Source organism: Rhincodon typus, chromosome 29 (assembly GCF_021869965.1).
Source record: "Rhincodon typus isolate 14 chromosome 29, sRhiTyp1.1, whole genome shotgun sequence".
NCBI lineage: Eukaryota > Metazoa > Chordata > Chondrichthyes > Orectolobiformes > Rhincodontidae > Rhincodon > Rhincodon typus.
The window spans coordinates 22881933-22895925 of NC_063360.1; the positions used below are offsets into that span (position 1 = coordinate 22881933).

General features: G+C 42.1%; 1 long non-coding RNA gene across 1 annotated transcript in view; it reads right to left on the minus strand.

Moving 5' to 3' along the window:
- The window catches only part of LOC125486509, a 71118-nt gene extending 57675 nt beyond the window's left edge, over window positions 1-13443 (minus strand). The window contains exon 1 of the long non-coding RNA XR_007265171.1: window positions 13310-13443. This is a non-coding gene — a long non-coding RNA (uncharacterized LOC125486509). The remainder of the gene's footprint in view (window positions 1-13309) is intronic.
- Between the last annotated feature and the right edge of the window lie 550 nt (window positions 13444-13993).

The following is a 13993-nucleotide window of genomic DNA, read 5'->3' on the forward strand; positions in this document are numbered from 1 at the left end:
CTCTCTGCTCCTATGATGCTGCTTGGCCTGCTGTGTTCATCCAGCCCTGCACCTTGTTGTCACAAGTAGAAATGAAACCTTTTTAGACTCGGAGAGACCAGCTCATGTTAGAGGACAACATATTGCTAGGGGGAGTGTGAGTGATTGTTCCAAGCATAGGTGTTTGTTGGTTGTTGGTCAGATGTTGGTTGAACTCCATCAGGGTTATCCAGGGGTCTCCAGAAAGAAGATATTGGTAAGATGTCATGTCTGGGGTCCAGCTGCATTGATGGGGCATTGCCCAGAGTGTCAACAAGCACAAGCAGCTTCCCTTCATCTGTGGGAATGGCCATGGAAACTTTGGACTTGGTTGCATGTCGACTATGCAGTTCTTTTCATGGGTTCAATGTTATTGTAGATGTCCACTCAAAATGTTTGGACCTGCATGGGTCCATTTGTCAAACACTGGGATGATGGTAGAAGAACTGAGTGCATCCTTTGCAACATTTGGAGTCCCAGAAGTATTAGTCACAGATAACAGGCCATTATTTACCAGCAGAGAATTTGGTTATTTCTTAAAGCTGAATGGGATTTGAGATATAAGGTCGGCTCCATATCATCTGTCATCGAATGGCCTGGCAGAAAGATCAGTCCAAACTTTAAAGGCAGACTAGAAATAAAACAGCCTATCATTAGACACCAAGTTGTTATGGTTCTTATTTGATTATAGGACCATTCCACATGCAACTACAGGGATAGCACCAGCAGAGTTGCTAATGAGCAGAAGACTCCACACCAGATTAAGTCTGAGCTTCCCAGACCTGGGTGGGGAGGGTGAAACTGCATAAGGAACGCCAGTGCCGGATGTAAGACTATGCCGAGCAAGAGAGACAGTTTGATACAGGGATAAAGTTTGGTCTAAGAATCATGGAAATGGCCCCGCATGGGTAAGAGGCATGGTCAACAGTTCGGAGGAAAGGTCACCGGACCTGAAATGTTAACTCTGATTTTTTTCTTCATAGATGCTGCCAGAAATGCTTACCTCTTTGTGGGTAAATAAAGTGTGATCAGTGAAGGGATACTGGCCTCTGCGGAGTTATTTCAGAAGGTATACACTGAGGGGAAGTCTATACACTTGGCTCCTTGTTTTTCACCCAGTGCTAATATTAACAAACCATGAAATGTCTGTCTCATTCTTGAAAATGTTAAGTAAATGTATTTTGTCAGGAAACTGCACAAATCTATTTTCCTTATCCAGGTGGGCCATAGCAACAGAAAACCTAAACTGTCAGTTTAGAGCGTATTTCCTGTCTTTGACAGGCTTGGTTACCATGGACCATATGACATGAACTCACTCACGCTATTGGATCTGTTATCCAGTAGATCAATAGCCATCATGAGCCTGTGTCACGCACTAACAGCATGAAAAACATGCACTTACAGAAGGGTCCCGACCCGAAACGTCAGCTTTCCTGTTCCTCTGATGCTGCCTGACCTGCTGTGTTCCTCCAGCTCCACACTGTGTTATCACTTACAGAATATCCTTCTGCAGCTTTCTGTAAAGCCTGGAGCACAGGGCCAGGTGCCTATGAAGTAAAGGAGCAGATGCCAATACCATCTCAGGGTATCTGCCATGAGGCAAAAGAGGCTCAAACTGGAAAAGAGTAGCTAACTGAAAGGTTTGATGTTGACATAGTGATAATGTCACTGAACCAGTAATCCAGACTTATTAGGCTAATACCCTGAGGACAAGGATTCAAATTCCACCATAGCAGCTGATGGAATTTCAATTCAATTAATAAATTAGTAATGGTGACCATGACACCTACCATTAATTGATGCAAAAACTGATCTAGTTCACTGATGTCCTTTAATGAAGGAAATCTGCCGTTCTTACCTGGTCTGTGATACATGGGGCACCAGACCCATATCATGAGGTTGACTTTTAGCAGCGCCCTGAAATGTTCAGCTCAAGAGCAATTAGGGATGGGCAACAAATAGTGGTCTTGCTGGTGGCATCCACCTCTCATGAAAGACTGAAGGAAAAGAGTTGGGTAACAGTTATTAGCTAAGGGTCTTAGGTTGGGAAACAGCAGAAGTCTTTCATATACCTCCTGCCTTTGGAAAACCTGTCACTATAAAACTTTGTTGCCCTGTCTGGATAAGCTACCCAGGTTTTAGCAAATTATATCTGGAAAATGCTTGTTTCCACTCTAATCTGCTGATTAGCTGGGGTTCGTGATATCCCCACAGCAACATTGAGTGGCCCAGCAGTGTAAAGTTGTAGGTTGATTGTGACCTTAACAGTAACCAGTAATCTGATGTCTATCGTGAAGATGGATGGTAGGCCAAATTGCAACACACCTCCTAACTTAATGCTTTACCTTTACTGCAGTACGGAACAGCCTTCTTTGGCAGTTTTATATGGGACAACGTGATCCGGTGCAACTGAGGTGGAAATTATGGGAAATATGTGATTCTACCATCTCACTTTCTTTAAACTGAAACATATCCTTCAGCCCTGTCTAATGGACATAATATCAGAAAATGGTGGGCGCTAAAATGTTCTAACAGAGAGGAATTCCTTCCCATTTTCTACTAGCTGCTGGTCACTTTTACACCAGGGTTAGAAGCCAGGAGCAGAAATCCCACTTCTCCAAAATCCAAACAGTGTTGCAATCAAATTTCTGTAACTCCAACATTTTTAAAGAGATAACATATATGAACCATTGTAAAATGCTGCCAGCATCATTATTCTCACCATACGTTTTGCTAAGTATTTTTGTTTCTTGCAAGTGAAATAAAATGTCACACAGGAACATTAACACACTTGACACCTCAGGCACAACAGTCTATACCCTGGGATCTGCTGTAGTAACTTGCCAATGATTCTTTACCAACACTTTCCAAACCAATGACCATTGTCATACCATAACACAATTCCCAGTTCTGCCTTTACGGAGATCTTGGTTACCACTCAGAGACAGTACCCATTTATTGTTTGTCACATGAACAGTCATCCACTCTGTCCGCTTCCTTCTCTCTCTCTCTTTTTTCATTTTTTCTCCTTTTTCTTTTTACCTCCCGTCCTTGGTCGGCATTGGTGATGTCCAGGGTGGACTCCCGGCCTCAGCATGGATTCAGTCTCCCAGCCTCAGTGTGATCTCAGACTCACAGCCTCAGTGTGATCTCAGACTCCCAGCCTCAGTGTGATCTCAGACTCACAGCTTCAGTGCGATCTCAGACTCCCAGCCTCAGTGTGATCTCAGACTCACAGCCTCAGTGTGATCTCAGACTCCCAGCCTCAGTGTGATCTCAGACTCCCAGCCTCAGTGTGGACTCGGACTCACAGCCTCAGTGTGGGCTCAGACTCCCGGCCTCAGCGTGGGCTCAGAATCACAGCCTCAGTGTGATCTCAGACTCCCGGCTTCAGTGTGATCTCAGACTCACAGCTCAGCGTGGACTCAAACTCCCAGCTTCAGCGTGGGCTCAGACCCACAGCCTCAGTGTGATCTCAGACTCACAGCCTCAGAGTGGACTCAAACTCCCAGCCTCAGTGTGATCTCAGACTCCCAGTTTAAGTGTAATCTCAGACTTCCAGCCTCAGCATGGATTTAACTCCTGGCTTCCATGTGGATTCACATTACCAGCCTCAGTCTGGATTTGACTCCAGGCCTTGAGGTGAAGCCCAACGCAGTCTGGGTTGGGAGGAATGTTGTTCTGAACTCTTATTTCTCTATTTTCTAATTTATTGCTGGATTTTTTTTTTACTTCGTTATGTTTCTAATTGTTTCCTGAAGGATTTGTACTTAAGAATCTGTACCTAGGTACCTTGATATCTAAAATGGTGTTGTAATTGGTGATTTGTAAACTTTTCACTGAGTTCATGTGAATACATGTGACAATAAAGCTAATTCTAATTCTAATTTTAATTGTATGCTGCAGATAATTTTAATGGCACAATAAAATGTTTGCTGTTCTTGCCACAATTTGTATTTTGACAGCAGGCTTCTCAGTAGCATTACCATCTTGCATTGAATTTTTGATATTATTTAATAGTATTGAGTCAAAATATCAGACAAGGCGACAAGTATCGGTAAAATTCCTACCTGTATGATTTTAGAATTCAGAATCCAATTTTCAGCACATCTCAAAAATTTTCAATTTGCAAACTAGACATAACCTTTTGTGTAGTTTTCAATAGTAGTGTACTTTTAAAACCACTTACTTCTGCATCTTCGTACTGAAAACATTAATTATTAAGGTATTCAGTGATTTTGGTTCTATATTAGAAGTGGAGGAAGCCATTAGTACATGGATGTATCACTTACTTAGTTACCCTGTGTTTGATTTTAGACCTGGCAAGAAGTGATGACTCGAAACATCAAAGCCCTCTTCCTCTTTATTTGTTTAAAATCTCTATATAGAACAGCTTTGTTTAGCTGGGAGTCGTTTGATTACGAAAATATGCTAGAAAGAGAGTTTATTTAGCTGCTGATCAGTATGAGTCATTGCACCAGTGAGCTGGCCAATAACTGACTGAGCACATCCCATCTGCAGTTGGCAGACTGGAGCATCAGCACACCCATAAAAACTTACTATCGTAGAGTTGTAAACAAAGTGGGTGATGACGTCTCCTTCAACACCAACCCATAAATGTGCATTTCTTTGTCCTATCCAATTTGCATTCTATTGTGTATTTGGCCAACAGAGGCTCCTTTTAACGATTTACCATGTATTAACCTTATAAAATCAATATTGACCATGGCTGTGAAAAGGCCTTAAAGGAGTCCATGGTTTTAGGAGAGGATTTATATTATTTATTTTGAAGTTTTAAAATTAGATATATGCAATAAATTTGAGGAACTCCATGTAATAGTGTAATAAACTTCTATACCACCAAAAATCAAAAAGTATACAACCAACAGCTAAATGCAGGAATCAATTCTATCACAGAAATAAACAAAAAATACCATCAGGGACCAATGCTATAACAGGAATAAACAGAAAATACCATCAGGAACTAGCCCTATAACAGAAATAAATAGAAAATACCATCAGCCTAGAATTTCAACCACGATGTCGCCATTCTTTAAATGGTAAATCAGTATCTCAGCCTCCAAAATGATAGGTAGAAAACTTGTTACTACAGGGACGCGTACCACCTGTGTATTTTGTATAGACAATTGAATGGGCATCCAGAGCGCACAACAAGCCAGGATTTAAATCAGCATCATTAGCTGTGCCTCAAAATGAGCAGGACTCTTACTGTGGAGTACAGCCCAAGTCAAGAATTAATGTGGAGAAGTTCTGCCTGACACAGTTCTGGCTGGCAGGAGACTCTCACCAACTCCCGTATGTATATTGGGAGGATGTGCAGGATGACAATTAACCAGTATGGCCACTTTATTAATGCAACTCCTATGGGTATTGAGTTGCCCTCCTGCAATTTCTGGCTCAGAGGTAGGGACATTACGCACTGTGGCATATTCCTCTTTCTAGGCAGAAGACACTTTACATATGAATGAAAGGGGCCGAATATCAGGCAACCCACCACCACAGTCTGACTCTTTCTGTTCTGTTGATGGCTGGTTTCCTAAATGAGAGGCAGGAAGGTATTACAGGAGATGAAAGTGGGTGACACAGCTGTTAGTTTCCATGCAGGTGGGGAGTTGTCCTGAGTGAGTGAGTAGACAGTACTGAGGGCATGCAGAGTTAGCAGCATTGGGGGTTGGGATGGGTGACAACCAGCAAGGGAATAAGTTGCAGGTGGCATTGGGAGTGGTACAGCTTCAGCCATGGTAGCAGGTGGGTACAGTAGGCAGAGATAGAGCTAGTGTGAGGTGTCGGAGACAAGATGGTGGCACTTACACTGGCAAAGTGGAGAAGGACATTGACCATCTTACACATTGCTGGGCATGCCTCCAGATGGCTGAGACTGCATTAACCCAAGTGGCAACCTCAGACTGGCACCTTCCGGTGTTATAGCGTCCACTGCCAGTCTTGGGGGGAGGGGATGGAAAGACCAAGTCCCACATTTGCACCACCCAATCCAGCAGGACCTGCCCACACATCAGGGTACCAATTTCTCCAGGGCAAATGCCAGGAAACATGCAGGGCAAGTCCAGACTGGGTATTTTTAAATATGGTGTATGCACAATGGGTGTCAATTTTTTTTGCAATACCATGGCACTGGTGAGTTTTCCAGGAACGGCATAGAGTCAACTGGGGCAGTGGAAAGACATCGTAGGGGTGGTGTATGTAGTAAATGAAGTGAGTTGACAAGATTCAAAGAGAAACTCAATAGGCCATATGGTGACAAACCTTCCAAAAAACACAGCATAACTCGCATGTAGTTGATAAAAGGGTGGCACAGTGGCTCAGTAGTTAGCACTGCTGCCTCACAGCACCAGGGACCCAGGTTCAATTCCACCCTCGGGTGACTGTCTGTGCGGAGTTTGCACGTTCTCCCTGTGTCTGCGTGGGTTTCCTCCAGGTGCTCCAGTTTCCTCCCACAGTCCAAAGATGTGCAGGTTAAGTGGATTGGCTGTGCTAAATTACCCGTAGCTTTCAAGGATGTGTAGCTTAGGTGGGGTGGGTCTGGGTTGGATGCTTTGTGGTTCTGTGTGGACTTGTTGGGCCAAAGGGCCTGTTTCCACACTGTAGGGATTCTATAAATAAAAAAAGGTGAGATTCAGCCTGTTGTTTTTGTTACTCAGTCTGATCCAGAGTGTTCACAGGTCATCTACACCTGAGTTCAAGCTCCAAGTCAGTTATAAGTTCTTTAACCTAACCATTCACTTCCTAGTTAACTATATGAAAAAACCTTTCTCAATTGTAAGGTGGTATCATTATTCTTATTTGACTCTTCACTATATCAAATTCCTTAATGTTGATCTCTAACTCTACAATTACTTTGTTCAAGGTTCTGCCGTATGTATATGAGTTAAGTACTTGCTCCACTCTTTACGGTAATTGAAAAAAAAAGTGCCTTTTGCAACCTGCGGAAGCGCTCTTGAATTGTGGTTACTGGAGAAGCCAAAATACACATGGTAAACTCCCACAAACAGCATTGTGAGAACGACTAGACATCTGCTTTTGTGCTGCTGATTGAAGGGTAACTGTTGGATAGTACACAGAAATAACTCCTCTGCAAGCAGGTTTACACTAGTGATAGGCTATATTTCTCACCAACGCAGTACATTGATGTGGGTAAAGTCCTAACTTTCATTCTCTTAACTACGCTGAGTTAACTTTTGTAAATTTGAAGGCATTCCAAATCTCATATGAGTAAGAATGACTAAGGTTCCTAATATAAACAAACTGAACGCTGGAGAAACTCAACAGTTCGAGCAACATCAATGGAGAGGGAAACAGTTAACTTTTCGATTTTAGTATGACTCTCCTTCAGAACTCAAATTTCCAGCATCCCTAGTATTTTGCCTTTATTCCTCTCTAATATGGTGGCTACAGACAAGAATGTATATGTGAAGCAATAAGTTTCCCAACATTTGACATTAATCTCCATTTAAAAATAAAGGGAAGACTAAGAGAATATTCGATGGAGATTTATAAAATCATATAGGGTTCAGATGGGATTAATAAAGAGAAACATTTCCAATCACTGAAGAATGAAGAGGAGACAGATTTGGACGATTAGCAGAAGTAGTAAAATGACTGGTTCAATTTTGGATTGCACTTTTCGACAGGATGGCTCAAGTGTTAATGCAATAGCAGTCTTCACAAGCAATTGGATAAATAATTGAAGAAGAAGAAAGTACAAGTATGTGTAGGAAGGAGTAGTGGAGGAGAACTAACCTGTTGAAAGAGCTGAAACAGCCTCAGGTTGAAGAGCTTCATTCTGTACCACATCATTTAATATTCTATGAGCTCTCTCTAAGTGTGTAGCACATTTCACTTATCGCAGAAATTAGCCTGAAAAGCAATTACCAGAACTAACATCCCACGCCTTCAAATTGGAAAAGTTTGGATTCTCTTAGATTGGGATACAGTTCCCCTCCAAATGACCCAAATGCAGAACTGATATTATGGCAGTTCAACTATGCACTTTGTGCCATTCTCCCAACTCACTCATGACAGAATTATCCCTAGCAAGTTGTCACAAAATATGGAGGGAGGGTTTTTGTTGCTGATTTTGGCTTTATAACAGCCAGTGGCTGGCACAACTACAACGAGATCCAGTGTACAAGTTAGAGGAGGGCCAGATAGAGCAGGGAAGGGCCAGAGAAAATAAAACAGTTACCCTAGTTGATGATTTAATAGAGCGACTGATGGAAGAAATGCTCATGTGGTCTTGTTCCCTCCATTTCTTAGACTGTTTGAATGGACGGAGTATAGAAAAGTAGACATAAAGTCATAAAGTCATACAGCACAGGAACAGACCCTTCAGTCCAACCAGTCCATGCCAACCAAGTTTCCCAAACTAAACTAGTCCTTCTTGCCTGTGTTTGGCCCACATCCTTCTAAACCTTTCCTTTTAATGTACCTGTCCAAATGTCTTTTAAATGTCGTAACTGAACCTGCATCTACCACTTCCTCTGGCAGTTCATTCCACATATGAACCACCCCCTGTGTGAAAATGTTGCCCCTCAGGTCCCTTTTAAATCTTTCTCCTCTCACTTTAAAGATATGCCCTCTAGTCCTAGCATAAGTTGCTGCAAATTCTGTTCGAGATGTGTACAGGTGCCAATGACTGTGTAGTTATACCCACAATCTCATAGCCATCCCAACGAGCAGACCCTAGCAATTCAAGTACTTTTTACTATTAGTTCCATTGGCACTTATTCTGAATGTATTCGTTTTAGCTGTATGGTAGTTACACAGAGCTCCCGCTTCCCTAAACGAGGCGATGCGGATACCAGCAATGAGCATGTCATATTTGACTGTGAAAGTGTAATAACCTAGTGCTTCCCAAGTTACAATTTGTTCAATTAATTTTTTCAAAAATATGACAGTGAGCTTTTCTGTCAATAGGTGGTGACCAAGATAATATGCCATATTGCACGCCAATCAACCCATTAGGGGCTGACAGGCAGAGCATAAGTCGGGGAAACAACAAATGCTGGAGATCACAGCGGGTCAGACAACATCCATGGAGAGAGACCAAGCTAACATGTTGAGTCTAGACTATAGGTCTCCATTCAGCAAACTCGGTGCCAGAACTCCTAAAGACCACCCACCAATCAAGGCCTACTCTTCAGGGCAATGTAGTGGTGAGGAGGTAAGCGAGGTAGCAAGAAAGGGGCAAGTATCTCATCAGTGCTAACTTATCTAATTATTTCCCCTTCTTGCCACCTCCAGGGAGGGTATAATTCTGCCTTCACTGTCCAAAGTCCCATTGCATTTGCCTACCAGGTACCAGGAAAGCAACCAGAGGGTGACTACTGGCCACAGATCTGTATTGCAACAGAGCCCAGCAATGAGGAAATTATAAACAAAGGAAAAAAGAGGCAACAAAAAGATTGAAAGTCATCTCTCTAATTCTACCTTCAGGCATCAGACAAACTGCAGAAAAACGTGTTCTTTAACTTCACACTCCTTTAAACATATTAAGCTGCATTTCTATTAACAGAGCGTCTGTAAAAGTAGAAAGGCAAAGTCAGACTGATATAAGCTTTCATTCTGGTTCCTTCCAGTCTGGAAATATAATTGATTTTCAGTGACTTATCTCACCTCATGAGAAGCTAAATTGGGAACTAACAAGGAATAAATTGCATTTATGTAGCACCTTTCGCAACATCAAAACATTCCAAAATACTTTACAGACAAGGTGTTACCTTTTGAGGTGTAGTTACTGTTGGAATGTAGGAAATGTGGTCATCAAATTGCACACTGCAAATCAAATAATCTGTTTTTAGCGCTGTCAGTTGAGAGATAAGTTTTGACCAGGGAGTATAATCCATTTTTTGAAATAGTATCATGGGAAACTTTACATTCACCTGACAGAACAGACTTGTCCCTGGCTTAAGATCTTAATGAAAAAGCTGGCTCCTTCAACAATAGAACACTCTCTCACTGCTGCAGTGCCAGACTAGATTTTGCACTCAAGGAGGACATGAGTCAAGAACTCAACTTACAACTCAAGATGCAAGAGTGCTACCATAGAAACGAGGCTGAAATTGCAGTACAGAAAGGGAAATTTATAAAGCTGTCAAGACTTTCTGATGACCAGAAGAGTGGGTAGTGTGACTTTTCATCAGCAGGGTAATACTACTCACTTCCATTCATGCTCAAGCTCTGCCTTGTTATATACAATCTTGGCATCTGAGATAAATGTCAATAACAACTGTGGTTTCAAGCAGAACAAAGAACCGTTATAAATGCTTAATGCTTCAGTTTTCCTCCAAGTACCAGTGTGATGCTAGTACCGTTTCTTTGAAGTCTAATGAATCATTAGCATGGAATGATGTTAGTTCTTCTTTCCACAGCGCTTGGAATGGGTTAAGCATCATGAGCTCAGAAGTTCAGAGTTTGGGTAAAATGAGGCCAAGAAAGAAGAACAAAGAAAATTAGGTTAGGGTAAAAAATGTTTTAAGTTGTGATGACCATGAACTACAATCTGCCCAGTCACTTTGAGGCAGGCAATGTGTAAACTCTGTGCTTCCTCTGCATTAGAATGATTGTAATGTTCAGCAGGATGCAAACCTGGCTAGCTCCAGAGGTCCAGTGGGGGGTTTACACAAATTTCAGCTAGTTTCCATCACTTAAAGGCAACCTGTCCCAAAGTGGGGGCTGTTTCCATTGCAAGGAAGCCACTGTTGGCTGCCTGGGGTGCAATTACCTGCAAATGGAGCTAAGCAGAAGGAACTCCAAGCAAGAGAGAGCGTTTCCAAACTCACAAATTCATCATGGGAAATCTTAAAGACATGTGCTAACAGCAGGAGGAATGCTATATTTCCAAAGGGGGTCCCCAACTGGCTTTTAATGAATACCTTACAAAGGGAATAGCAGAAGGTGCCTACAGAGATCATTGCTCATTATTTAACTACAAGAACCAAGTAGGAGTGCTGGATTAAGTTCAATTACCTCGTGGAGACAGTCAATGTCAGTGAGTTCGAAGAACACTTTCATCATTCCTCCCAGCCTCTCAAGCTGCTCAATGCACCATACCACCTTTTAATCATTAGCAGTTGCTAGTGGTCTGGACTTGGGTCTAACGTTCTCATGGTCGACCTTGCCCTCACACACCTTTCCAATAATGCTAGACTCACATCTACTTCTCATAGCTTCACATTCCTTCAGCTTTCCAGCCATGGTAGTTACATTAGCCATTTACCATGCAGCACAATCTCTGATATTCTTCCTTCCTTTTTACTGGACAAGTTGGAACACAATCACAAAATTAAGCAGAATAGAGTTGGCCATTCATCTCTTTCCTACACCTTCCCATCATCCCTCATTTCACCACTTTCAACAGTGCAAGTAAAGCTCAGCAATAATGTTGGCCTGGCCAGTGATTCCCAAATCCCATGAATGAATTTAAAAAAGCCTCACCAAGACACCCTAGACTAGCTGTTGCCCAGTCTCAGGCTGAAGGGGATGAGCAACACTGCACCATTGCTAAGAAAAAGCACCACAGTTTGATCTGAATTGCACAATCACCAGCTCCGACATTGACACTTGGCAAACTTTAGGAGGCAGCATTGTGTGGTGGGTTACCAGGCACAGGTGGGCTACAGCCAAGTATCTGTGCCAGTTCACCAACAGAGGAGTCCAACCACAAACTCTGGAGCAAGTCTCAGGAGTGCCTGGACCAAAGGAATTCTGGCTCCCTTCCTCTGCCTCCAGAACTGTGCCACAGCTGAAGCTCTCTTGGCTTTAGGTCACAGTGTTCCCGGTTCAAGTCCCACATCAGGATTTGAGCATAGAAATGAAGTGGTACTGAGGGAATGCTGCATTGTTGTAGGAGCTACCTATCAGGTGAGACTTTAAACCAAGGTGCCAGCTACCTGCTGAGGTGGATGTGAAGGCTCCCATCGCACTATTTCAATCAACAGCAGAAGTGTTATTACCAGTGTCTTGGCCAATATTTATCCCTCCACCAATAGCTCTAAAACATCATTATTTTCTGTTGTGAAATTTTGCTATGCACAAATTAGCTGCTGCATTCCCTTCATTGCAATAGTGACTGCAAATCAAAAGCATTTAATTGGTTGTAGAAAGCTTTGAGACATCCTGTGGTTGTGAATTATTCTTTACAAATGCAATTTTTTCCTTTTTCTATCCACTTTCTTTTCCATTTCCTTGGTGACCAGAGTTGTACACTCAGAATGACATTGTGACAGGTGTAGCAGATTACAATGAACTTGGAGACACAGTCCAGGGAAAACTGAAGAGCCCACCAGCTGTCCAGACAGTGCGACCATTGGTTGAAGAGTTAATAGTCTGTTCCAGGATCTCTGGTGGCAATAGGATTCTCTTTGTCTGACTGTTGTCCTCGTGTAGGTAGGTGCATACTTTACGTGCAGCCAACACTGCACACTGGGCAGACAGTGTGAGTTAGAAGTATAAACACTTGGATGTCAGCAAATATTTCTAGAACGTGCAACCAGTCCAGATAATACAAAAGGCATCACAGATCATCAAGCAAAGGAACAGAATCCAGCTCGGAACAATACTCCAATCATGCATAAAGAAAGAGTGAGAAAGAACATTCCAAGGATGATGAGTGTGCAGAGATGCTGAGTGACACTAAGATCACAAACAAATGCATCTGACATCAATGCATTCCCCTCCAAATTAGTCTAAAGATCACCAGATCAGGACAAGTTGTCCAACCTCCAAAGTGTTACACAGAAGTTTGAAATGTTAGCCTTGTAAACTCTGTTTTAGCTATTTGTACAATTATTGAATTAACAACACATGCTATCTACAGTCATATATATCTGCCTGGGAAATGTTTCACCTTTGGAAAAAGAAGGATGTCTCACTGTTAGTGTGCCTTTAAAAAACATATCATTAAATCACCACTGTATTGTAGTACATGAACTAAGGATATAAAGATTACATATTCCATCGTAATAAGGATCATGTGAAGCATGACACATTGCAAGAGGCATGCTGCTCTTTGAAATTTAATAGCTTGATGCTAGCCCAGACACTTCTGAGCCTGTGACTGTAAATGACACCTGACAAAATGTCTGTTAGATTTTTCAATACCATGAAATCAACATCCACTTCCTAAGTGATGTGTTATATTATAAGCATTGCTACTTAGGTAAAATATCTGGTTGGAGGTAAAAATCCACATCACACTTCATAGTACTTCCTATAAAACAGCAGTGGCAGAAGCTAATCAAAAGTATCTCACCATGAAACTGGATGGTTGGCCCCTTAAATAGCACTGATGGGACACAGCGAGAGCCCCTCGTGAAACTGAACACACAATCAGCCAGGAGTGATTAGCACAGGCATTCACTGAACCAGCTCCATCCAAGAAAAGAACATGTGACAAACCAGCCAGAACAGCTGATTGATGTCAGAAATTTCCCACTTCACAAGCATCTGCCACACATAGCCACGTCTGTGCTAACCCTTTTCCAAGTACAGGTATGAAGCACCACAGGGACTATGTCAGAAGTGGCTGGAAGCTCTTCATGCACAGTTCCATCATTATAGGGATTCTGTAGGACTAGCACCGGTGGCAAAGCATAGCTCGATTCCACAGCCCTGATATTTACACTATTGCAATAACTGTGGTTGCAGTAGAATGTTAAACCATCAATCAGTGGAACTGAATGTGAGATTAAAACTAATGGCATGAACATGACATAACTTTTAAGTTCTTTTTGGATGCAAGAATGAGTTTGTTCAGTAAAATCGCTTTATATGAGAAAGTTGAGTAAAGCAATAAAATATAGCCAGCTACTTAACTCGTACTAGTGCCTGGAGAATCTTATCGAAAATGTTGATTGCAATAAAACAAGAAGGATATTTAATTTAGAATGGGAGCAATGAATAACAAGCAGGAAGTATCAAGGTTAGGGAGATAATA